Source organism: Dasypus novemcinctus, chromosome X (assembly GCF_030445035.2).
Source record: "Dasypus novemcinctus isolate mDasNov1 chromosome X, mDasNov1.1.hap2, whole genome shotgun sequence".
NCBI lineage: Eukaryota > Metazoa > Chordata > Mammalia > Cingulata > Dasypodidae > Dasypus > Dasypus novemcinctus.
In genome coordinates, this window is record NC_080704.1 from 135,259,404 (window position 1) to 135,285,021 (window position 25,618).

General features: G+C 38.9%; 1 pseudogene; it reads left to right on the forward strand.

Moving 5' to 3' along the window:
* Positions 1 to 21,177: 21,177 nt before the first annotated feature.
* Positions 21,178 to 21,931, forward strand: LOC101431258 (large ribosomal subunit protein uL30 pseudogene; annotated as a pseudogene).
* Positions 21,932 to 25,618: the final 3,687 nt, after the last annotated feature.

The window sequence follows — 25,618 nt, forward strand, 5'->3', positions numbered from 1 at the left end:
CAGCCGAATATCCCTGTCTACATATAATAACATGACTTCAAAATGCTGTTTGACCTAATATAAGGGGGAAATGGAAAGGAGAAATGAGATTATAAGGCTATGAGTCTCTAAAAAAGAGTCTGGAGGTTGTCAGAAGGAATGCCCTTATGCACAACTGAGCAGAGTCTAAGAGACAGATAAAGTAGATACAACCCCAGGTATTGGTTCTTCTGAGGGATAAAGAGACCCACGGGTTCTATGGTCATGGCAGATGGGATTCACTGCCATGGCGGATGGCCCTTCTTTGGAGCTGGTGTTTCTACATGATGGAATTGAACTCAGAGGGGATCTCTTCCCACAAGACTTGCATGCTACTTTATTGGAATTGTAGTTGGTGTAGATATATTTAGGGGATTTGAATCTCTGGACTGATAATAAGACACCCAGGCCCAGAGCCTCAACAGACTTCAGCTCCTACACTTTGATTTATTGGACTGACCCCACTCAGCTAACATGGAGTTGAAGAAGGTCAACCACCACACCATGGAGCCTAGAGTGTCTACAACTGAAAGCAGGAGGAGTGCATCCAGTATCCATGTGGAATCTAAGCCCCCACTTGACATAGATGTGCAATGGACACAACCAAGCCAATGTCCACAGAGAAAATGTGGAATGGGTATGGGAAGGGTAGCCATGGTGGCTGCTGGGTTTGGGGAATGGGAGGAAGAGATGAGAGGTGGAGGCATTTTCGGGACGTGGAGTTGTCCTGGGTGGTGCTTCACGGACAATTACAGGACATTGTAGACCCCCCCAGGGCCCACTGGATGGAACGGGGGAGAGTGTGGGCTATGATGTGGACCATTGACTATGGGGTGCAGTGATGTTCAGAGATGTACTTACTGGGTGCAATGAATGTCTCACGATGATGGGAGAGAGTGTTGCTGTGGGGGGAGTGGGGGGTGGGGGCGGTGGGGTTGATTTGGACCTCATTTTTTTTAATGTAATTCGTAAAAATAAATAATTTTAATTAAAAAAAATAAAATAAAATAAAAAATAAAAAAATAAAAAAAAGAACATACTACAAAGCTACAGTAGTGAAAACAGCATGGTATTGGCATAAGGAGAGACACACAGACCAATGGAATCGAATTGAAAGCTCTGATATAGAACCTCACATGTATAGCCATATAATATTCGATAAAGCCACCAAACCCTCTCAACTGGGAGAGAGTGGCCTATTCAACAAATGGTGCCTGGAGAACTGGATAGCCATATGTAGAAGAATGAAAGAGGATTACCATCTCACACCTTATAGAAAGATCAACTCAAGATGGATCAAAGACCTAAATATAAGAGCCAAGACCATAAAAACCTTGGAAAGCCATATAGGGAAACATCTACAGGACCTTGTGATAGGAAATGGATTCATGAATATCACACCAAAAGCACGAGCAGCAAAAGAACTATTAGATAAATGGGGCTTCCTCAAAATTAAAGCCTTCTGCACCTCAAAGGAGTTTGTCAAGAAAGTAAAAAGAGAACCCACACAGTGGGAGAAAATATTTGGCAACCATATATCTGATAAGAAACTTATAACTTGCATATATAAAGAACTCCTATTTCTTGAAAATAAAAAGATAAACAACCCATTTTTAAAAAAATGGGAAAAAGATTTAAATAGACACTTCTCCAAAGAAGAAATACAAACGGCTAAAAAGCACATGAAAAAATGCTTCAAATCTCTAGCTATCAGGGAAATGCAAATCAAAACTACAATGAGATACCATCTTACTCCCATAAGATTGGTAGCTATGAAAAAACAGAAGAATACAAATGCTGGAGAGGATGTGAAGAAAGGGGAACACTCATCCACTGCTGGTGGGAATGCAGAAGGATTCAACCATTCTGGAGGACAGTTTGGCGGTTTCTCAGAAAACTAACCATAGATTTGCCATATGACCCAGTAATACCACTGCTGGATATATACCCAGCAGAACTGAAAACAAGGACACAAACTGATATATGTACACCAATATTCATAGCAGCATTGTTCACTATCGCCAAACATTGGAATCAACCCAAATGCCCATCAACAGATGAGTGGATCAATAAAATGTGGTATATACACACAATGGAATACTACTCGGCTGTAAGAACAAATACACTACAAACACACGTGATAACATGGATGAATCTTGAGAATCTTATATTGAGTGAAGCAACCCAGGCATTGAAGGACAAATACTACATGACCTCAATGATATGAAATAAGAAAGCTGCCTCAGAGAGATAGAGACTGAACGATAGGCTTACAGGAAATCGGGGGCTGGAGGAAGGATGTGAGCCGACGTCTGCAGGGGTGGAATTTATGATGAGCTGGCGGTAAGTATGAACACAAAGAAGAGATAAAATGGGGGCAAGGGGTTGCCTTTGGGTGGGGCTTTGCGGGTTTGAGGGGGGCTGGGGATGGGCGGATGGGTAATATTGCCCAAAAATTGGGGGGAGGGAGGGGCCACATACGAACATAGGAGAGTGTCAGGTGTTCGTTGAGAGTAAATTGCTGAGAAAATTGTATCAAAATATAATTAAGAGGGTTACTTGTTTAGGATGCTTGGAGGGGATGGTCTGATGCGGGACGGGTTCCTGGGAAATGTCTGAATGCTCATTTTGCCAGAGTGGGTGGTACCATTGGATAGAGACCCAAGCAGTGAGAGTGGGGGTGGACCCACATCCTGGGGAGGGCTAATGCCATCAAATAGAGGGAACCGTATCTCTAGAGAGTAAGGGTGGCTCCCAGGGCATTGGAGCAGTTGAGCAAGTTGGGCCCAGAACACTGTTGCAAGTGTCTCTGAATGTGCCTCCTCGGGAAATGGAGGTTGGTTGTCACTGTGGGCACCAAGGGGATGGGAAAATGGATGTTAAATATGTGGAAGCAAAGTAAATGTGGGGTAAGAGAGGAGTTTCGCGAGAGTGCACAGGGATGGATATAAAACATGTAATATTACACCATAAACATATAGGGGATGACAGACTAATAATGTAAACCATAATGTAAAACATAGGATAACTAAAAATTTAGAAAACTGTATATCCTAATGTATGGACCACAATGTAAGCGTGGATGTTGCCTTGTTTGAAAGCTATTGTCTCAGAGTCTGTACATCACTTTAAGTAAATATGATATGAATAAGTTATAAGAATATCACTGTGGAAGGGAAAAGGTTCTATGGTGGATGTGTGGGAGTACTGTATATTGTATATATGAATTGCTGTGGTCTAGGGCTCTTGTGAAGAGAAGTTCAATAATTAGGGAAAAAAAAAAAGAGAAAGATAGGATGTAGAATTTTTCCAAGTCAACACGTATTCTGTATCTGACCTTTAAACCCATCGCCTTATCCCATTTTGCTAGTAAGGGATCCTGACATTATATTGGGCTTCAATTTTCGGGAGGTTTTGGATCACAGAGTGGTTCGGCAGTGGTGGCGGAGGAATACTGGTATAGGACACTATTGACAGGTGATATAGGGCTGACAGGGAGCTATACAGGACATAGGTTCAGGGTGCATGGTAATGTTTGGATATACTCATAGTGGCAACAATTGAAAATTAAAGCTGGGGGGGGTACTGGGTTCCTGGCCGGGGGCGCTCTGTTGTGGCCCCTAGGGGAGCAGCGGCAGTCCCCCAGGTGCAACGGTAAGGACCAGGAAGGAATGAGGGTCCAACAGTGAGAGCATGATACTAATGACTATGCTTGTGAGCCTATATGCCTGAAATAAGAACAAGGCCTAGAGCAGCACTGTGCCTGGGAATTTCCTCCTGACAGCCTTCATGTTACTCAAATATGGCCAGTCTCGAAGCCAAACTCAGTATGTAAATGCAATGCCTTCCCCCCAGCGTGGGACATGACACCCGGGGATGAGCCTCCCTTGCACCGAGGGATCACTATCAAGTACCAACTGATGATGCAACTGGAAAATGACCTTGAATTGAAGGTTCAATGCGGATCAGCAGAATATCCCTGTCTACATATAATAACATGACTTTAAAATGCTGTTTGACCTAATATAAGGGGGAAACGGAAAGGAGAAATGAGTTTATATGGCTACGAGTCTCTAAAAAAGAGTCTGGAGGCTTTCAGAAGGATTGCCTTTAAGCACAACTGAGCAGAGTCTAAGAGACAGATAAAGTAGATACAACCCCAGGTATTCGTTCCTTTGAGGGCTAAAGAGACCCACGGGTTCTATGGTCATGGCAGATGGGGTTTACTGCCATATTAGATGGCCCTTCTTTGGAGCTGGTGTTTCTGCGTGATGGAGCTGGACTCAGATGGGATCTCTTTGCACAAAACTTTCATGCTACTTTACTGGAATTGTAGTTGGTGTTGGGGTTTAAGATATATTTAGGGGATTTGAATCTCTGGACTGACAATATGATAGCCAGGCCCTGAGCCCCAACAGACTTCAGCCCCTACAATCTGATTTATTGGACTCACCTCACTCAGCGAAGATGGAGTTGAAGAAGGACAACCACCACACCATGGAGTCCAGAGGGCCTACAACTGAAAGAAAGAGGATTGCATCCAATATCCCTGTGGAATCTGAGCCTCCTCTTGACATAGAGGTGCAACGGACACAACCAATCCAAGGTCCACAGAGAAAAGGTGGCATTGGAGTGGGAAAAGTGGACATGGTGGCTGATGGGTATGGGGAACGGCAGGAAGAGATGAGAGGTGGAGGCGCCTTTGGGACTTAGAGTTGCCCTGGATGGTGCTTCAGGGACAATCACCGGACATTGTAAATCTTCCCAGGGCCCACTGGATGAAATGTGGGAGAGTATGGGCCATGATGTGGACCATTGACCATGGGGTGCAGAGATGCCCAGAGATGTACTTGCCAGGTGCAATGGATGTGTCATGATGATGGGAGTGAGGGTTGCTGGGGGGGAGAGTGGTGGGGTGGGGGTGGTAGGGTTGAATGGGACCTCATGTTTTTTTAATGTAATATTTTTACAAAATCAATAAAAAAATAATATATTACTTAGGAAAAAAAAAGTGGATTAAAGAGAAAGTCTGAGATCGTGTATATTACTAAAAGGAAAGCAAAAAAATATAGCATGGGACTGTGTAGCATAGTAAAACTGCATGTGAAATATGAATATGGGAAAACTGCATATTCTTTGAAACTGAACAATGCATAATAATACTGCAAGATGTTAGTTAATATGCGACCAAAAAACACAACATTATGCTAAGTGAAAGAAACCAGATACAAAGTACTACTTATTTTATGATTCCATTTATATAATATGTAAATATAAATCAATTTATAAAGATGAAATTAGTTTACTGGTTATGTAGAGTTGGGGAAGGACTGCCAAGTGGAGTGGAGTTTTTCTGTTTGGAGTAATAAAACTGTTCTAAAATTTTTTGTGGTGACAAATGCATAACATTGTGATTATACTAAAAGCCATTGATTATATACGTTAGATAGATTGCATGCTATGTGACTATATCTCAATAAAACTGCTTAATAAATAAATAAATAAATAAATAAATAATTGTGCAAGAATAGCCAGGAGTAGCAACTATGGACAGCAGGGGAAGCATAGAGAGATTGAGAGTTAAAGAATTTTCTTGTTTGTCTGGGTTTTTTTGCTTTTTATTATTATTATTGACACAATGAAAATGCTCTAATAATGACTGAACTGGTGTATGCACAACTATGTGATTATACCAAATACCACTGATTATACTCTTTGGATGAATTGCATGCTTTATTAATATGTATCAATAAAATTAATTTTTTTAAAAAAAAGAGGGGCTGGAAACAAGTTAATATTTCCATGTAATGACAGTTGTTACTAATGTAAATGTATCTATTAACATAATTTTCTTCACAATAAAATAAACACAGGTCTTTAAAAAAGAATAGAAAATGTGCAGCCTCACCATTTATCAATTAAAAATACAAATGAAACCAATGTGATTTTTATTGATAAAATTAACAGAGATTTAAAAATGGATAACACCCAGAATTAGTGAAGTTCAGGGAAATGTACATTCTTGCACATTACTTGTACGAGCATAAATTGATAAAACTATCCTGGAGTAATATTTAACAAGTATTAAAAGTCTTAGCAGTTTGCATAAGTTTTTACTCCGCAACACCATATCTATGAATTTATCCTGTAAAAAGAATCACAAGTGAGCAAATAGATGTATGTTAATAGGTCTTCCCTGAAGCATAATTTTCCATAGTGAAATTTCTAAACTTAAATAGCCAATAATAAAGGCCAAATTAAATAAATTATGGGACATCTCTATATGCAGTTATTAAAAAGCATATTGTAGAAGAAGATATAATGGCGTGGATAATGTTTTGAATATACTATTTTTTTAATTATTGAGTTAAAAAGTAGGTTGCAATATAGGATGGAGATATCCCTGTTTTTAAATATATATATATATGCACATTTGTGTAAAATTAGCACTGTTCATAAATATTCTGATGCTCTTCTTCAAGGCACATGGTATGATTGTGTTTCCCCATTCTCTTTAAAGTTAGGCATGGCAGTTTGACATAACTGGACAATTGAAATGTTATTGAAGAGGTTAAGGGCCAGTGCTCAATTTCTCATATGCCCCTTTTACTGTACTAGCAATCATGGAAAGATGTTGCAATGGCTTATCTGTCACCTTGGGTCCTTGACTACAATATGTAGAGGCCCCTACCCACTATGTTGAACATGAGCAGGAAGAAAAATGTGTATTAAGCTATTGAAATTTCAGGATGTCACAGAATAGGCTAGCTCATCCTTGCTCAAACAGTGGGGGTATATGTGTGTGTATGAAGTGAGAAAGGGAGGAAGCCGCAGAGGAGGACTGGATAGTCATACATGAAAATAATAACAAACAGGTTTATATGAGATTTTCATGTTCTTATTTTCTATATGTCTTCTAAATTCCTAATGATGAATATGTATAATTTTATATTAAGAAAAAACAATGGTTTTAATATGTGTAAAATTGTCTCTTTTCTCATCTACTTTATCCCTTCACAGACTTGCATAGAATTCTCCAGAGCCTTTAAGAGAAGCATATGAACTGTGTAGCCCTAGGTAAATCATTTAGTCTCTCCTCATACTCCTCCTACCTCAATGGCTTCTATTTCTTAATTTATTTTGTGGATGCAACTTTATCTCCTCAATGTCTCAATGTACATGTTCTTTAGGGCATGAAACTAAACGCTTTTCTCTTCTCTCTTTACCCCTTCTCCCTAAGTGAGCTCATCTAATCCTCTGGCTTATGAATGCCATCCATATAGGGTTAACTTCCAAAACTCTTGGATGAGCACTCCCACTCCTGCCAAAACACATATCTCACCAATATTTCCATTTCAGTTTAAAAAGAGTAGGAGGAGGAGAAGGAGTAGAAAGAGAAGAAAGAGGAGGAGGGGAAAGAAGAAGGAGGAGGAAAGGAGGGGAAAGGAAGAGAACACCACCATCTACATAATTCCGCAAGCAAAATCCAAGAAACAGCTTTGCTTCCTTTTTCCTTCCTTCTCCACATCTAAGACATTAGCCTTGTCAGCCTACCTTTAAAATATATCTATCCACTTCTCTCCACCTACATTGTTACCTCCCTAATCCAAGGCTCCACCATCTGTTGTTTGGACCATTGTAACAACCTTCTAATTGGTCTCCAAATTCTACACTTGGCCACCCACAATTTCATTCTCTATACATAGCAGAAAAAGTGATCCTAAAATATGTATCATTCCCAAACCTATTTAAAACTCTTTAGTGGCTTCATACAATACTCAGAAAAAATCCTTAAATGCCCTACAAGTTCCTAAGTGTTCCAGCCCCTACCTACCTCCTGTACCTCATTTCACAGTTTTCTCCCATCACTTGATACATTGTAATCATGGTCTTCTTTCATGGCCTCAAAGATACCAAGCTTGTTCAATCTCAGGTTCTTTGCACAAGTCTCTTCCCTATCTGCCTGAAGATCCCTACCCCCAATGCTTCATTTGACCATCTCATCCATCAAGTCTCAGTTGATTTGTCATTTCATCAAATGGCCTTTCCAAACTGCCTTATTTGAAAAAGAAAATATTGGCTGCCCCCACAGCAGCCATCCCCACCCACCTTCTTCTTTGCTAGTTCAATGATTATTTTATTCAAGGATATTGCTGCCTTGTGATCAGGAGAGGTTGTCCCCTTCCCAGTCCAGATGGTGAATCATAATTGGTCTTAGTCAATCACGAACATACATTACCTTTTTGTCAATGACAAGTTTAGGAATGGGAACATGATCCAGAACTGGCCAGTGAGACACAAAGAGAAGTCTGCTAGGGAGCTTCTTGGAAAGGTCTGCCCTGCTGTGGAAAAAAAAAAAGAGGTACAGAAAAAGAAAACATTAACTTCCTTTAACTAGCAGTTGTGTTCTGTTTGTGATGCTTGCTACTGTGTCAGAAATCATATAACCATAAGGAAAATATTACCCAAACACTAAAGATGGTAGAAAAGAAATATGGAATGAGCCTGGGTCCCTCATAATAATTACATTGTGTTTCTGAATTAACTCTGGATCCTCCTACTTCCAGATTTCTTATTTGGTGAGATAATAAACCCCTTATTGTTTAACCTGCCAACTTTTAGTTGGGTTTGTTATAACTGGCAGTCAAAATTTGGTCTGCATCTTCTATTTTTATTGCATCATCTTATTCGTTTTCTTTTTATGAACAAATCAAAATGAATTGTTACTGTATTTGTTATTTTTGTGTTTTTGTTTGTTTGTTTAACTTTCATGAGAGTAGTCTGAGCCTTTCTTGTTTTTGTTTTTTTTTATTGACTTTGTAATAATATTACATTAAAAATATATATGTGAGGTCCCATTCAACCCCACCCCCCCACCCCCCCCTCTCCCCCCCCCCCCAACAACACTCGTTCCCATCATCATGACACATCCATTGGATTTGGTAAGTACATCTTTGGGCACCTCTGCACCTCATAGACAATGGTCCACATCATGGCCCATACTCTCCTCCATTCACCAGTGTTCCACACAGTATCTGACACATAGTAGGTATTCAAAAAATATTTGTTAAATGAATAATCAAATGTCATTCTCACAGAATGAACCAATTAGTTGATTTAAATGGTGGTTTTTAGGATAGAGAATATATACAAACACTAAGAAACAAATTATAACTGTACTTTGAAAATGACTTCCCAAAGAATCCTAATGTTTAATATTTTAAGCTTTGGTTTCAAAATGAAGGTCTGAGAATTTAGGTATATATAACATTTCTATCCACCCTCCAAATAAATCTATATATCATCATTCCACTAAAACAAAAGGCCATTCTACTCTCTTGGAAAGGCAATCATTTCCAGTCCTCCACCATATTAAAGTGAGTTCATGTTCCTGCCTAGAGCAGATGAGGCAAAAATCTGGATTATTTTATTCTCCCTTTCTATTGTTCATCAACTTTGTTATGAAAAACATTTTTATTGCTTTATCACAAATCAAATGATTCTATAATGATGGCTCAATCCCACAGAGCATGTCATCTAGATGGCAGCAGAAGTCTTGTTGAAAGGCATTATTGCATCCAGTAACCATGTGGAATCTGAGCCTCCTCTTGACATAGAGGTGCAATGGACACAACCAATCCAAGGTCCACAGAGAAAAGGTGGCATTGGAGTGGGAAAAGTGGACATGGTGGCTGATGGGTATGGGGAATGGCAGGAAGAGATGAGATGTGGAGGCGTCTTTGGGACTTGGAGTTGCCCTGGATAGTGCTTCAGGGGCAATCAGCGGACATTGTAAATCCTCCGAGGGCTCACTGGATGGAATGGGGGAGAGTGTGGGCCATGATGTGGACCAATGACCATGAGGTGCAGAGATACCCAGAGATGTACTTACCAAATGCAATGGATGTGTCATGATGATGGGAGTGAGGGTTGCTGGGGGGGGGAGGGGTGCGGTGGGGGTGGTGGGGTTGAATGGGACCTCATATTTTTTTAATGTAATATTTTTACAAAATCAATTTAAAAAATTAAAAAAAAAAGAAAGGCATTATTGCTTATCCAACTTTGAAAGCCCTGACCAAGACAGGCCCTATGTAGTACAAGTCAGGTCATATGGAAAGGTTGTATCTGCTAACTCAAAAAATAACCCCCGTTTGCCAAAGTGCCTGAATTCCCTTCATTATCACTGCTTCTTTGGATAACAGTTAAGTCTCCAGAAGTCCCTTATTTAAATGTTATTTAAATATTGCCTGGAAAGGCTAATATATTAATTTTCAGCTTTCATTTTCTAACATAATGATCTTGTTTATTTTTCTTGGTGCTGGTATCATGCATTTCAGTTTGTGAAAATTCAGTCAGATACAGACTCACGATATGTCCGCTTTTGTGTATGTATATCATATTTCAACACAAAGTTAAAAATTATAAGATGCTAGTTTTTCCCTATTATGTTGACAAAGATTATTTTCAAGTACAGTACTAGTGGAAGGGAATGTGGTGATATGGTAACTGACAGGCAGCGAATAAAACCAGTAAAAAATTTCCGCAAGGCAGTTTGGCAATTACCTATCAAAAATTTTAACACAATTATACTCTTTGGCTCCTTAATTCTGCTTTGTCTCAATTTCCTAGGGCTACCATAGCAAAATACCACAGGCTGGGTTGTTTAAAACAAATGAAATTTATTCTCTCATAGTTCTGCAGGCTTGAAGTCCAAACTCAGGATCTAGGCAGGGCTACAATCCCTCTGAAGTTTCTAGGGAAAAATTTGTTCCATGCCTCTCTCCTGACTTCTGACAGAGCTGGCAATCCTTGGCATTTTTTGACTTGGGGATAAATTTCTCCAGTCTCTGCCACTGTCTTCACATGGCATTCTCCTTTCTCTTTGTGTATGTGTGCTGCTTCTCCTCTTCTTCTTAGGACACCAGCCTTATTAGGTTAGTGTCAATTCTAATCAGTAGGACATCATCTTAACTTGATTATATCCACAAAAACCCTATTTCTAAATAAAGTCACATTCACAGGTACTGGGGTTTTATCTTTTTTGGGGGGACACAATTGAACTCATAATAACCTTCTAGGGATTTATCTTAAGAAAATAATCAGAGATGTGAGAAAAGGTATATCTATGACTTGTATTATAAATGGGATGTTCATAGCAGTAAAAAATTATAAATTTCCTCAATATCCAACAATAAAGAATAGATTAATTAAATCAATTTTTAGTTCATTCATGGTCAAATACTATGCAACCATTAAAATTATATTGGGAAGATTTCTTTTTTTGTTTTTTTTTTGTTTCTTTTAAATTATTTATTTTGCAATAATTATAGATTCACAGGAAGTGACAAATAAGTTTACAGGGAGGTGCCATATACTCTTTTGTGTTTTTTCTAAAATATTACTAGAAAAGTTGTGAGTTAACAAAACAATCATGCATACTTCACAGGATTCCCATACATTGCCCCACCACCAACACCTTACTTCACTGTGACACATTTGTTACAATTGGTGAAAGAACATCACCATAACATTACTGCTATTTAGAACCCATAGTTTACATTTGGTGTGTTTTCCCACAAACCTTCCTATTATTAACACCATGTATTAGTATCATATATTTGTTATAGTTCATGAGAGAATGTTCTAATATTTGTACATTTAACCACAGTCCATAATTCAGCATGAGGTTCACTGTGTTATATGATCCCCTGCCTTGTACAATCCCTCCAAAGTGTACCTTCAGTGGGTTTCAATTTCATCACAGAGTTGTGCTGTCATCAGCTCAGTTCATTTCAGAACGTTTTCATTACTGCAAAAGGAAAAATCCCTTGCCCTCTGTGATGGTTAGACTATTGTGTCAACTCGGTCAGGTAATTGTGCCCAGTTGTTTGGTCAAGCAAGCACTGGGATAACGTAATACAAGGGCATTTATGGACTTTAGTCACCATTGACTGTACTGCAGTGGTAAATCATCGATAGCTGATTACAATTACATCAATCAGGGAGACTGCCATCAGCAATGAGTGATGCTTAGCCCAATCAGTTGAATGCCTTAAAAAGGGAAGTAATTCCAGCATTGAGAGAGAATTTCCTAGCTCATTTTTGGACAGTCAACATCTTCCAGAATTAGTCAAGAGCCTTCACTGGACATTCATTGGAGCTTCTGGTTGCAGCCTGCCTATGGAACCTGGACTTGTGTATCCCCATGGCTGTGTGAGAGACTCTTATAAAATCACATACTATTAATAGATACCGCTTCTTGATTCTGTTTCCCTAGAGAACGCTGACTAATACACCCTCCTATACCCCTCATTCTTGATCCTTAGCATTGATAAAGTATCTTCTTTGCCATTACTGTAAAAAATTACAATACTATGTTTAACTAGTCTATATGTAACATTAGTTGTACTTTTCCATGTATCTCCATATTCTCAACAACTTATAATAAAGTAATATTCTTGAGATTTAGCATTCATTTTTATGTGATTTTTTCATTTATTTTTTGAAGTATATCATTCAAACATGAATATATGCAAACAACAAATATATAGTGAAAGTTGTGAACTTACAAAATAAACATACATAACATCATATAGGCACCCTATACATCACCCCATCACAGACACCTTGCGTTGTTTTGAAAAATTTGTTAAAACCCATGCAGGAGCATCATCAAAATTTTTTAAAATAATAATAATAGGGCTTTCTGAACAAAGAGCAAGGTCCTGAGGGAATGGAATATTGTAAAGAACAGTATTCTGTAAGAAGGAAAGGAAAAGTCTAGACATGCAAGGTAACATGGGGCACTGGGAAGGTAGAAAAAGGGAGAGAGTAAAGGAGGCAAGGAAGATACCAACAGGGAAAGGAAGTAAACAATCAAATATCACCTACTTCACGAATTTTCTCCTAGATTCCAAGTGATCCTAGTGCTACCTGATTGCTTATTTCTGATGGAAACCTAGGGAGGTAAACATCATTTCATCTCTTATCTGTCTCTTCATCTGTGAAATGGAGGCTGGAGAATTAAAGTAAGTGGTAATAGCTATATAAATAGAAAGGCAGATAAAGAAAAGGACTAATGGAACAAACAAACTAGAAAAGCACATATTTCAAAGACCTGGTCTCAGTTTAGTTAGTTTGGGGAACTAGCCTGGGTTAAGGTTTGATTGACTAGGCTAACCACATTTCCAAGATTACACTGTTTGCCTGAAGTCCTGAATTAATTAGTAATATTCCCCTTTCCACTCTCAAATGTGTGCCAGGTTGGAAAATAAAAGATATGGTTAACCTTATGAAAAACTGGTAATGTTGCCGTGAGGATAAATTAGGAGTGTAATGAGTTATTAATTACCTTAAGGCCTCAGGGCTTAAAATGGCCAGAGCCCCCATAATTGTTGACTCCAGTTTTGAGCAACCTTTGGTGTGTTGTGATGGGGAAATATTGGAGAACATGTACAAAATGTAGGAAGCACCACCATTTTAACAGAGAGCTTCCCAAAGGAGAGGGTAAAGGTGGGAATTTAAGAAAATAAAAGGCCAGTGCTAAGGATATGCAGGGGATGAAGTAGAAGCCTTGGAAACCCCTCAAATCGTACTCAGAGAAAGTACTAACTTACTCCACATAGGACTGGACCTGACCCAAACCATTACAAACCATTGTGTTGCCTTCTGTGATAGGTTGAATTATGTATCCCAAAAAACACATGTTCTTTATCTTATTTCATCTCCTTTTGGATGTGATCCCATTATAAATCAGACCTCTTGAGGATGTGATTTTTAATAAGGTGTGGCCCAATCTTAACTAAAATGAAGATGGACCTTAATCCATTGATGGCATTACAAAGAGAACCAGGAAGTCACAGAAGGTAGAAAGGAGTGAACATTGCTATGTAATTGGAGGACAAGATAAAAACCAAGGTACCCTAAGGATTGCAGGCAGCCAGCACAAGAACGCTACAGTCCTTATGGAGAAAGTATCACCTTGCTCATGCCTGACTTTTATCATCAAAACCATGCGCTAATAAACTCCTGTTGTTTCAGCCAATCCATTGTGTGGAATTTATCAAAGCAGCCTGGCAAACTAAGACACCCTCCATTCACACCCAAAAAGGAAATAGTGTTTGCTATATGCAGGATCACCCAGCCTGCAACTGGGCTCACGTTCATAGATGGGTCTGGCTATTTACATATCTTTTAACTTGTTAGAGGCAGATCTGACCTAATCAATACCAAGTCCAGAACAGAAACAACAAGAATAAAAAAAGTAATAGTCCATGCACAGAGGAAATACAATATGAAAAGATCTGCTACATCAGATGTGTAAAAAATAAAATAAAAAAAAATCATTTGATTATAAATATTGGGTTCTGGTTCTCATCTTATATCACCAGAGAGGATATTGTACTAAAATTGATACCTTGTGTTTTTCCTTCCCAAATTTCATGTTCCCATTCAAATTGCACTAAATCTTTAAAGACATTGCTTTCTGCGCCTAAAACCTATTTCCCCACCTAATACTCATTTCATGGTAAATACTTGTAATGTATCTAGAAAATCAAAGACATTATTTCTTTTTCAATATATGAAAAGATTCACCTGTGGTTGAGGGGATGAGTTAAACAGTATAGAAAAATCAGAGGAGAATGAATGGGGGCTTCAGTGTAGCTCCTTGCCTCTCTAGCACTGTTTTCATTTCCCTGAAACAGCATTGATGTGGAGGCAAAAAGCAACAAACCCAAGATTCTAGTCCCTTGGTTGCTTCTGGGAAAAAAGTCAGGGTTATCTCACTGTGCATTGAGGAGCAGGTGAGAAGAGAAAAAAAAAAAGAAAAGAAAGCAAATCCCCCTCTACAGTCTTAACCAAAAGTCCCAGACTCTGTTATTCTATCTTCTTCTGTGTGCATAAAGAGTAGATAATCAGCAAAGCTAATAAAAAATGCATTCATTATCACAGAGCAGCAGTAGGTGAGAGTGACTACAGCTCTTACTTCCCAAGCAATTTCTGGACTAGTACAAATGAATCTCTGTGGCTCTTAAACAAGATTTTTGTCTCCTCCTGCCCTCTCCCCCAGCCCTGGCCATACCAGCTGTCTCTGCCATGTTCAACTCTGTTTCTTTGTTAAAAGCAATCTAATTCATACCCTTGACAATGTTTCCTCCTCAATCACCACAGTGTTGTACTGTAAAAGCTGTTTTCTGACTAATAAGCTTCTGAATATTTTTATAATCCTTTAAAGGTGTTTCTACATTTTATAAAATACACTTTTTCTTTGGTTTCAAAACAGGAAGCTATTTCTTGCCAGGGCTAAACAAACTCAAATACTGACAGATTCTGCAAATGTACAACGCTTTCCTGCTTCCTTCAGTTTAGCAAAATGGACTCTCTCAGAGGCCCCAGAATCAAAAGAAGCTCAGAAGAGTCTGTGCTAAAATATGTTGATGGACCTACAGTTAATAACAATAATGGCTAACATTAGTGAGCATTTATAGTATACCAGGCATCATTCTGTGCACTTTATGTCATTCAACCCTTACGGTAGCCTTGTAAGATATGTTTTATTATCATGTTCACTGTACAAATGAGAAAGGTGAGACCCAAAAAGGTTGAATCACTCTTGTGCTGGTGATGGAGGGGAGATTCTGAACTCAGACAGACTGGTCTTTTCTCTACACTACTACCTCACTATTCTGATAATAGAAAACAAGTGTACCACTATACACTTTGCCTCATCCCCTCTCAGATAGTAAAGCTAACCGTTCCAGGGCATGTGATTACCATTCAGTAAATATTATTTTGTAGGACATATAAACAGTACTTCCTCCATCTCTGGAAAAATTAAATTTGCTTGAGCTAATATAAAGAGGGAGATTTATTTTTAAAAAAAGTCTTTGCTTGTCCAGTCATCTTTACTGTTGGGTGAATGGCCACTGAGTTTGAGAGTGGTCACTGAGTTTGTATGGTTTGTATGGTATAAAGGTAGCTATCTGTTCTCTGCCTTTGGGAACCCACAAACTAGTTGGGATGTCAGAACACACACACATATAAACACACAAAATGTAATACGGAGGCAGGATGGTGTAGGGGCTTTAGAGTCAGACAGCCCTGGATTTTATTTCACCGACACAATTTAGAGCAACGTGTCACTTAATCTGTGCATCTCAATTTCCTCAGTTGTAAAATTTAAATAATAATAGCACACATCTCATAGGTATTTGTAAAGATTAAAGGGGCTAAGTTATTAAAGCACTTAGCACATGACTGGCACATAGTAAGTACTTGACAAATAATAACTCATAATTCATTTCCTATTGATATTATATTAATAGCATATGCTGTATATCCAAAGCTTCAGTGAAGAAATAAATAGTGATACCTTAGGGCGATGTAGGGGCAGTATTGTATATGTTTCATTAACGCTTTTATTTGTCCCTGATAAACTGGCAAATTTCTGGCCCTACATCAGAGATGTACTACGAAATAATACCAGGTGGGAATATTGGGAGTTGGAAAGGCCAGATATTTCTCAATGTAAATTTTGGTAATAAGAGAAGATCTGAAAACAAAACAGCCCCAAACTACATCTTTCTATTCAAAGGTTTCTGTCCTCTGAATTATAGGGATCTTTATTTTTAGTGCATGTACAAAAATGACAAAATAGCCAATTTTTCACATGAAATATTATTTACTTCAGGGTTCCTATAAGTGGCAAGTACCTGTCCTGGATTTTAAATTGGATTCCATTTACTTAAATTCATATTTCCCTTAAACTTTTAGATGCATGCCTATTGAATAAAGTAAGATTTGCCTGTATTATAAGGTAGAAGAGCAAATTAGTTATGTCCGTTTCCATTTTGTCATTATTTGCCACCCAGCCTCTTATCATGCTATGGCCAGCTGCAGACTGAGTCAGCCAATTTCCATGCTCTTGAGAAACAGGAAATGCTATACTAACTCAGGCTTTCAATTCTTCTCAACTGCCATTCATACTTTAATGGTAACACAAGGACTGTTTTCCCCACAAGTACCTTGTGTAACATACCAACCATTTTTATCCAACAGAATACTGAAAAGATGTGGGAAAGGATGGGTAAGTTTGACAGTGAAGAGGCAAGGAGTTGTGTTGGTTATTCTACTTGATCCCCTCCAAATCCACCTTCCACTCTTCTCTACCCTACTATGAATTCCAAGAAGCTGAACTCTTAAGGACTGTATCAACTGTGCTCCCTTGCTCAATGGCTTCTGGTTTGGTTTGGACAATGAAGAACAGCAGAAGTAAGGCAGGAAGACAGAGACTGGGGTATATCTATTCCAGTAGCTCCCTCTATGCCAGGCTGTAGCTTTTGCAATATTTGTGCTCCTCTACTGAGATCCATAGCTCCTATCAGGTGGCTATTTCTTTCAGCTACAAATCATCCCCTTGCCTTTCAGGCCTGTAAGTGATTACGTTGTGCTGCTGTTACTAGCCTAGGGTACTTTACCATCTCTTTTTGGTACCTCTTATACACATCCACACTTTTAAAAATAGTTTCTTTATTAAACTCTGCTCAACTGTATTTATGTTACAGTGTTCCTAATCCCAAAAAGAATTTTAAGTAAACTACAACAAAAGACATATAAATTTATTTTGTTGATTTATTATCCATAAATATAACTGAAATGAAAGTCATATAATATTTTAGAGGGGAAGTGTGTATATGGTTCAACAATCAAGATCCTGTAGCTTTTTGCTTGCATAATTTGTCTGCAATTATTAGAAACTTCCACAAGGTGGTGGTAATGATACCTTAATTTATAACCACAGCAAAAGGACAGGCTGATACCACTGGTATAAAATGTAGGTGCTAATCATTGTGCACAGTGTTAAAAATAAAGGTTGTGTTCACAAAAATATACCAAAGCATCACAAATAAGAGAAAAACAATTCTAAATTGTTTTTCACTTTCACATTCTAAATTGTTAATGGGAACTGTACATTGACTTTCCATTAACATCCCGTGATTGACAGATGCTTTTCAGGGTCTCTTTCTTTTAAGATTTATATGAAATGCCTAACAGTACTTACTTCAAAAGGTAAGTTTTAAAGATTCTATTAGACAATATATTTAAAGCATTTAGCAGAGTACCAGGCGTGCGGTAAGAAATAAATGTTAGCTATCATCATTTTTGTCTTCATTGTCATCATCCTCATCATTGTCTTCATTATCATCATTATGTTCATAGTCCTCATTGTCATCATCATAGAAATTTTTAAGAGGGTGGGGATTTATTTTTATTTTTGCCTTGTGTTGTTTTGTTTTGTTTTTAATTTAAAGACATTTCCTCACAAAGAACTTTCCCAATGTGGTACTTCTCGATAGAGAACAATCTTTAGCTCAATTTAAAATTAGATAGCAGGGCAGGTAAGATAAGTAAGACCAATCTTAGATTGGTTTCCTGCCAAGATATAGTGATTTTAAGTGATTTCTCTTCCTTTGTAACATATAACTTCTCTTGGGACAGGGGTCACCCACTGAAGGAGGCTCGGAGAAACAGTGAGGAACTGTTTGGCGCTTCCTTAGAGAAAACCCATTCATTTGCTTTGGACCCTTCAGGGCTATTAGTTAGTGAGCTTTATCCCTGAGGTCTGGAGTCAAGAGCCCCACCCACTGAGGAAGGAAGGACTCCACACTCCAGAGGAGCAGGCGCTGCCCTCAGGGCGGGCTTTATGAGCACATGACCCATGACTCAAGCAGTTGCACAAAACCCTGTGATTAGAAGGACCCAAGAGAGCTTGATTTAGCATTTTGCTGTCACTATTTTGAAATTTTTAATGTTTGAACAAAGAATCCAATATTTCCATTTTTCACTTGGCACAGCATATTATGTAGCTGGTCCTTTATGCCTTGAAATTTTCTAAAAATCATCCAGTGGACTTTTTCTTAGCCTCCCTCCTTCCTGCTGCTACTTAAAGGTATCCATCCCACTCCCTACCACTGAGTCCTACTAAGTGATGATGGCTCAATGGGGACCAGATTTCTGCCTATTCCTGAGCTCTAATAATCACTATGGAGATATTTTTGTAACTGCTGCTTCTTCTCCTTTGATACTTTCTCTAAAGTAAAACAAGAACAATAATATTCTTTGAAGCACTGGTGACTAGTAACAGGCACTGTAGGTACCTTGCAGTGAATTAAGGCAAAAAAATAGCATAGGAAGTCAGAAAACCTTGGATTTGGAGAATTTACTGAAGTTCTGCCTTCAGTGAGCTATTGCTGTAGACTGTTTAGAAAAGTAAAAGCAGTAGAAATATTTTCAGGAAGTTCGCATTTCCTTATTTCTATGACTTGAGCTAATCAACTTTACCAACCTGAATGCCACAATATTGAGTGGATAATTTCGATCTCTCTCTTTCTCTCTCTCTCTACTGCCTTATGTAGAGAGGTAGCTAAGGTTATTATTATCCCCAATTCACAGATCAAAACTCTCAGGCTCAGAAAGTTTAAATGATTGTTTGAGGTCACACTTAGCAATTTTGGCAGAGGTGCAATTAGAACTAAGGTTTTTCAGATTCTGGGTCTAATGCTCACATTTCTGAAAAGATTTGTAGAAACTATTTTGGTTTTTGAAAATCCTATTCTGACTCACAAGAGCAGGATTTGTCAGTCACAGCACTATTGACATTTGGGGCCAGATAAGTATTTGTTGTGGGGGGTTACCTGTGTATTGTACAAAGTTTAGTAGCTCCCTGGTCTCTACCCACTAGAAGAAGTAGCACACCCACTCCACCCCACGAGTTGTGATGATCAAAAATGTCTGCAGACATTGCCATTTATCTCCTGGGGGTAAGGGAGAACAAAATAACTCCTGAGTGAGAACCACTGCACAAGAGCAGTTTACCTTTAAAGGAAACCTTTGATGAATCCTTTAGTAAAGTACACATCTCCCTCCAAATTTTTTATTTCCACATACTTGATATTCTTAAACTAGAGTATAACTATATTTTCAAAGGAGAGAACTACTGATTTGGGTTTTGTGGTTGTGAAAGTTTGATATTATTGATGAATTCCAAAAAGAAATACTGAATATGTTTCTAAACTGGTCTGTTCCTCTGAGCTAGTGATAAATTAGATTGTATTGGATTCAGAGTTTGCACTCTTATTTGATTAAATTATGTTTAAGGCTTTTATTGGGCTGCATCAACAGGACATTGAATCCCCACCCCCTTAGTGGGTGGGAACTCACAGAGAAAATGACTAGGCAGAGGAGTTAGTTAGAACTGTAGACTCAGGAAGTAAACACACAAAGAAGCATATACAAGAGGAAGGAGAGAAGCCGCTATTAGATACTGCAGAGGCCCCAGGAAGAGAGATGAGCCATTTGCCTGATAGTCTCCAGCTTGCCTTGTGAACAGAGCATAGCAGCTGAGCCTAGAGAGAAACAAGCCCCAATAGAAATGAGCCCCAGGAAGAGAGGAAGACAGGAAGCCTGAACCCTTGTCAGAGATCAGCATCTTGCTCCAACACATGAAAACAGACTTTGGTGAGGGAACTAACCTTACACTTTATGGCCTGGGAACTGTAAGCTTCTACCCCAAATAAATACCCTTTATAAAAGCCAACAGATTTCTTGTATTTTGTATCAGCACCTCTTTGGCTGATTAATACAGTGGGTAATCACCCAGAAAAAATGTGGAATGGTCAATATGTAATTCTTTTTCCTCATAATATGCTCATGGAATTGATGTTACAAAGATTCAACAGAATAAGTCCACAGCACACAGATTAGAGTAGATTAAACTTTAGGAAAACCAGCCATTTTTCTTTAATAATTAGCCAAAGGCAAGTATCTTAAAATTCAGCTGTTTCCAGTTATCTTTTCATTCCCCTAAATACACTCAATTCTCCTTCAAAGCAGGAAATCCTGACCTTCCTAAACTTAAAAGAATGCTAAAATACCTTATTCTTCAAGATGGCCAAAGTCAAATCCCCAGATGACAGGTTAAAAAAGCAGAATTTAAGAGGTGGAAGTGGCAAACAAGCAGAGAGCAAGTTTGCCATCTGGCCTTCAAAGCAACCCCATAAACCAATCATTATCTCAGCTAAATTGACCATACAGTTTATCATCCATACTGGGATAGTTTTGAAAGTGAAGGAGGGTACTAGCTCTTTTCCAAATGGAATCATGGAGGGTGTCAAAGAGAAGAAGAAGGTTCCTCCTGTGCCAGAAACCCTTAAGAAAAAGTGAAGGAATTTTGCCAAACTGAAGATCAAGTGCTTGAAAAGAAGTTTGTCCAAAAGATACTTCAAAAGTCAAGGAGGAAGCTTATGTATGAAAAAGCTAAGCACTATCACAAAGAATATAGGCAGATGTACAGGACTGAGATGCAAATGGCTAGAATGGCAAGAAAAGCTGGCAACTTCTACACACCTGTGGAACCAAAATTGGCATTTGTCATCAGAATCAGAGGTATTAATGGTGTGAGCCCAAAGGTCCGAAGAATGCTGCAGCTTCTTTGCCTTTGTCAGATATTCAGTGACACCTTTGTTAAGTTCAGCAAGGCCTAGGTGAAAATACTGGGAATTGGGGAACCATATATTGCATGCGGGTACCCAAACATGAAATCTGTGACTGAACTGATATATAAGCATGGTTATGGCAAAATCAATAAAAAGTGGATTGCCTTGAAAACTAATTCTTTGATTGCATGATCTCTTGGTAAACATGGCATCATCTGCCCAGAGGAGCTGATTCATGACAGCTATACACTGGGAACTACTTCAAAGAAGCAAACAACTTCCTGTGGACCTTCAAATTATCTTCTCCCAGAGGTGGAATGAAGAAAAAGACAACCCATTTTGTAGAAGGTGGAGATGGTGGCAACAGGGAAGACCAGATCAATAGATTTACCAGAAGGAAGAACTTGCTGAGTTCCTAGATGAGGGAGTGCTGTCACATTCCCCAATGGAACAGCAACAATCTCCAAAGTTCCAGGGCAAAGACCAGTGAAGAAGAATGGTCGAATGATGGGCTTTGATACTGATGACTATGCCTATGAGCCTGTGTGCTTTAAATTTCAACTAGGCCTAGAGATGCAGGGTCCCTAGAGTTACCTCCTGAGAGCCTCCATGTTGCTCAAATGTGGCCATTCTCTAAGCCAAGCTCAGCACGTAAATTCATTACCTTCCCCCCAGCATGGGATAGGACTTCCAGGGATGAGCCTCCCTGGCACCAAGGGATTACTATCAAACACCAGCTGGTGCTGCAACTAGAAAAAGACTTTGAATAAAAGGGGCAAATGCTAAAGACAAATGAGTTTATATGGCAAAGAGACTTCAAAATGAGTTAAGAGGTCATCAGAGGGGTCATGCTCATGCATATCTCAGCAGGACCCAAGAGACAGTCAAAGTAGATACATCCCCAGGTACTGATGCTCCTGAGGGCTATGGAGACATACAGGTTCTACGGTCATGGCAGAAGGCTATGGAGTTCAGTGACATGCCAGTTGGCCCGAATTTGGAATTTGTGCTCCTGAGTGTGATGGAGTTGGACTCAGATGTGACTTTTCTATACAGGCCTCTTGTCACTTTTACTGAACATGTGGTTGGCACTGGGGTTGGTCTATACTCAGAAGACTTGAATCTCTGGACTGTCATGTGCCAGCTGTGCCCTAAGCCTCAGCAGAGTTGCAACACTTACATTCTGGTTCATTGGACTTACCCAAGTCAGCTAACAGGGAGGTAAATATGGTCAACCACCACTCCAGGGAACCGAGAGTGCCTACAACAGCAAGCAGGACAATCATATCTCTCAGTCATGTGGGATATACGCCCCCTCTTGATATAAAGGTGGAGTGGACATCACCATCCCAGGGTCCACAGGATGGAGAAATAAAATATGGATTATAGTGGACTTACTGGTATTCTACTATAGAACTATTGTGACTCTAGCAATGGAAGAAATTATACCATTGATATGGAGACAGTGACCATAGGAGTTGCTGAGGGCAGGGAGAGGGAAGAAGAGGTGTGATGTGGGGGCATTTTTGGGACTTGGAGTTGTCCTGAATGATATTGCAGGGACAGATGCAGGACATTATATATCCTGCCATAACCCACTGAATATACTGGGGGAGAGTGTAAACTACAATGTAAACTATAATACATGCAGTGCAGCAGTGCTCCAAAATGTATTCACCAAATGCAATGACTGTGCCACAATGATGAAAGAGGTGGGAGGAGTGGGGTAGGAACTCTTTTTTTTTTTAATGTAACATTTTTTGTGATCTATGTAACTTTAAAAAAATACAATTAAATAAACATTTTTTAAAAATTTTAAATAGTTACTTAATCCATAAAAAAAAGGATGAACTAATGTTCCACCCTGATTTTTTTTTTGTAATCTGATCTGTTAATAAACAGAAACTGCTTTCAAATTGAAAAAAAAAAGGGTGCTAATAAAAACTGTGCCAGAACAATAGGCATAGACTGGATGATTCTGGGCAAACCGGAACACATCATCACCCTTGCTAACATCACTCTCAGAAACACACCACTGCCAGAGACCTCCTGTATTAGTTCACTATCGCTTTGTAATGGGGTGCCCCAAAACTCAGTGACTTTAAAGAACAATCATTTATTATTTTTTATCCATCTGCAGGTTGGCTGGGGTTCAGCTGATTTAGACTAGGTTCAGCTGGGCACCTCTGCTACAGGCTCAAGTAACTGGTATAGCTCTGCTCTCACTTTAGGTCTGTGAGTTAATTGGAGCGACTACTCCACATCCTTCTTGGACCAGCAAACTAGCTGGTACATGTTCTTCTTAGGCAATGGCATAGATGAAGATGGTAGGAAGAAATTCATGAGACTTCTTAAAATATAGGCTGCAATTGGCTCACTGTCACTTTTACCTACATGCCACTGGCCAAAGCAAGTTACATGGCTAATCCTGAAGTTAAAGGGCAGGAAAATAAACTATCCACAATGAGGTCCCAGAAAAGGTATAGATTCAAGGAGCGGAAAAATTGGAGCATTCATTAACCTAAAACATATACTTCACCCAACACACACACACACAAACACATACACACCAAAAAGGAAAACAGTCCATTTGCCATCATAAGATGTTATCTAGAATAATGCCAACTCAGTTTCTGACATGCAGTCATATAAGTTTCTGAATCCAGAGTAAGTTTCCAATTTTTGTATGTACTCAAATAAATGGAAACTTTTCCTACTGAATATAAAGCATCACTCTTTAACCATCTGGCACCCAGAATTCTTCAACATCTCAAAAATTCAAACCTGCTCAATCTTGAAACTTCCCCCAAACTAGGGCCTCAAGGGAGGTTTAGTTTTACATTGGGGGGTTAATTTCCCCCTGATTTGCCTACACTATTTCATGGTTACAGTTTTTTAATATTTCCAGAGTGGTTTAAAAAAGTATACAATAATAAAAATGTCAACAATGTTATCTCTGGGTAGTAACCTGAAATAATTCACAATAAATTAACACTTCCCATCAGAGAGATATTACAGTTTATAAAAATGTTTCACTTTGTGAAAAACTGGAGTGCCAAAACCATGTGATTTCCATCTGCAGCTTTCAAACCCATTTCAGAGCCCACCAGGGTGAAAATTACTTGCTAAGATGTACCCATCCCAGAAGAATATATTTGTTATGATACAATTCTCTCACATACTTAGTCTCACAGCATGAAGGTGACTCTGGTCTGGTGGATAAAGCCCTGGAAGCTAAGAAAATTCATTCCCTACCACTTGGTTGTGTGACCCTGGGCTGTTAACTTTTCTGATGCCCCAGTTTCATAGTGCATAGAGTGATACCCTATACCTATTCTTACCTTGAGAAGGACATGAAGAGTAGTCACTAAATCCTTAGATGAAAAGATCTGGGAACTATTTTCTTCAACTCCTAGGAAAAGGAATTATTTCTATACTAGATTCTCACCCTGGACTCACTACTATAACATAGTTCTCTTAAGAGCAATTAAGTATCAGGCAGATGCATCTTGAACTCAATTTAGGGGGCTGAGTTACTAAAATACTCAAAGAAAGATCTTACCATTAAGCAGTCTGCCTATAATGGACAAAAGACAAAAACCGTTTAAGCAAAGTCATCAGAAGCCTGTGCACAGTTCAAGAGTAAGATCACCACTACCTACAATTCTCAGGAGGCAAGCTTTTTGGAGAACAGGGATCTTAGTTGTTTTTGTGCTTGTTTCCCAATGTCCATATCTCCCCCCTCGCTGTGTGTCAATCACGTGGTTTGGTGGAGGAGGGGAGGACTGACCCTACAACCAGCTCTATGAGCAGGAAAAAATCTTGTTCCCCCATACTATGATTATTGTTTCAGGTATTTCAAGCCTAAAAATGACATTAACTGGCCACAGGTATTGGATCATTAAAGGTATATTAGTCAGCCAAAGAGGTGCTGATTCAAAGTGCCAGAAATCTGTTGGCTCTTATAAAGGGTATTTATCTGGGATAAAAGCTTACAGTTACAAGGCCCTAAAGAGTCCAACTCAAGGTACCATAAGAGGAAATTTCTCACCCAAAGTCTGTTGCTATGTGTTGACACAAGATCATGGCCGATGTCTGCTAAGGTT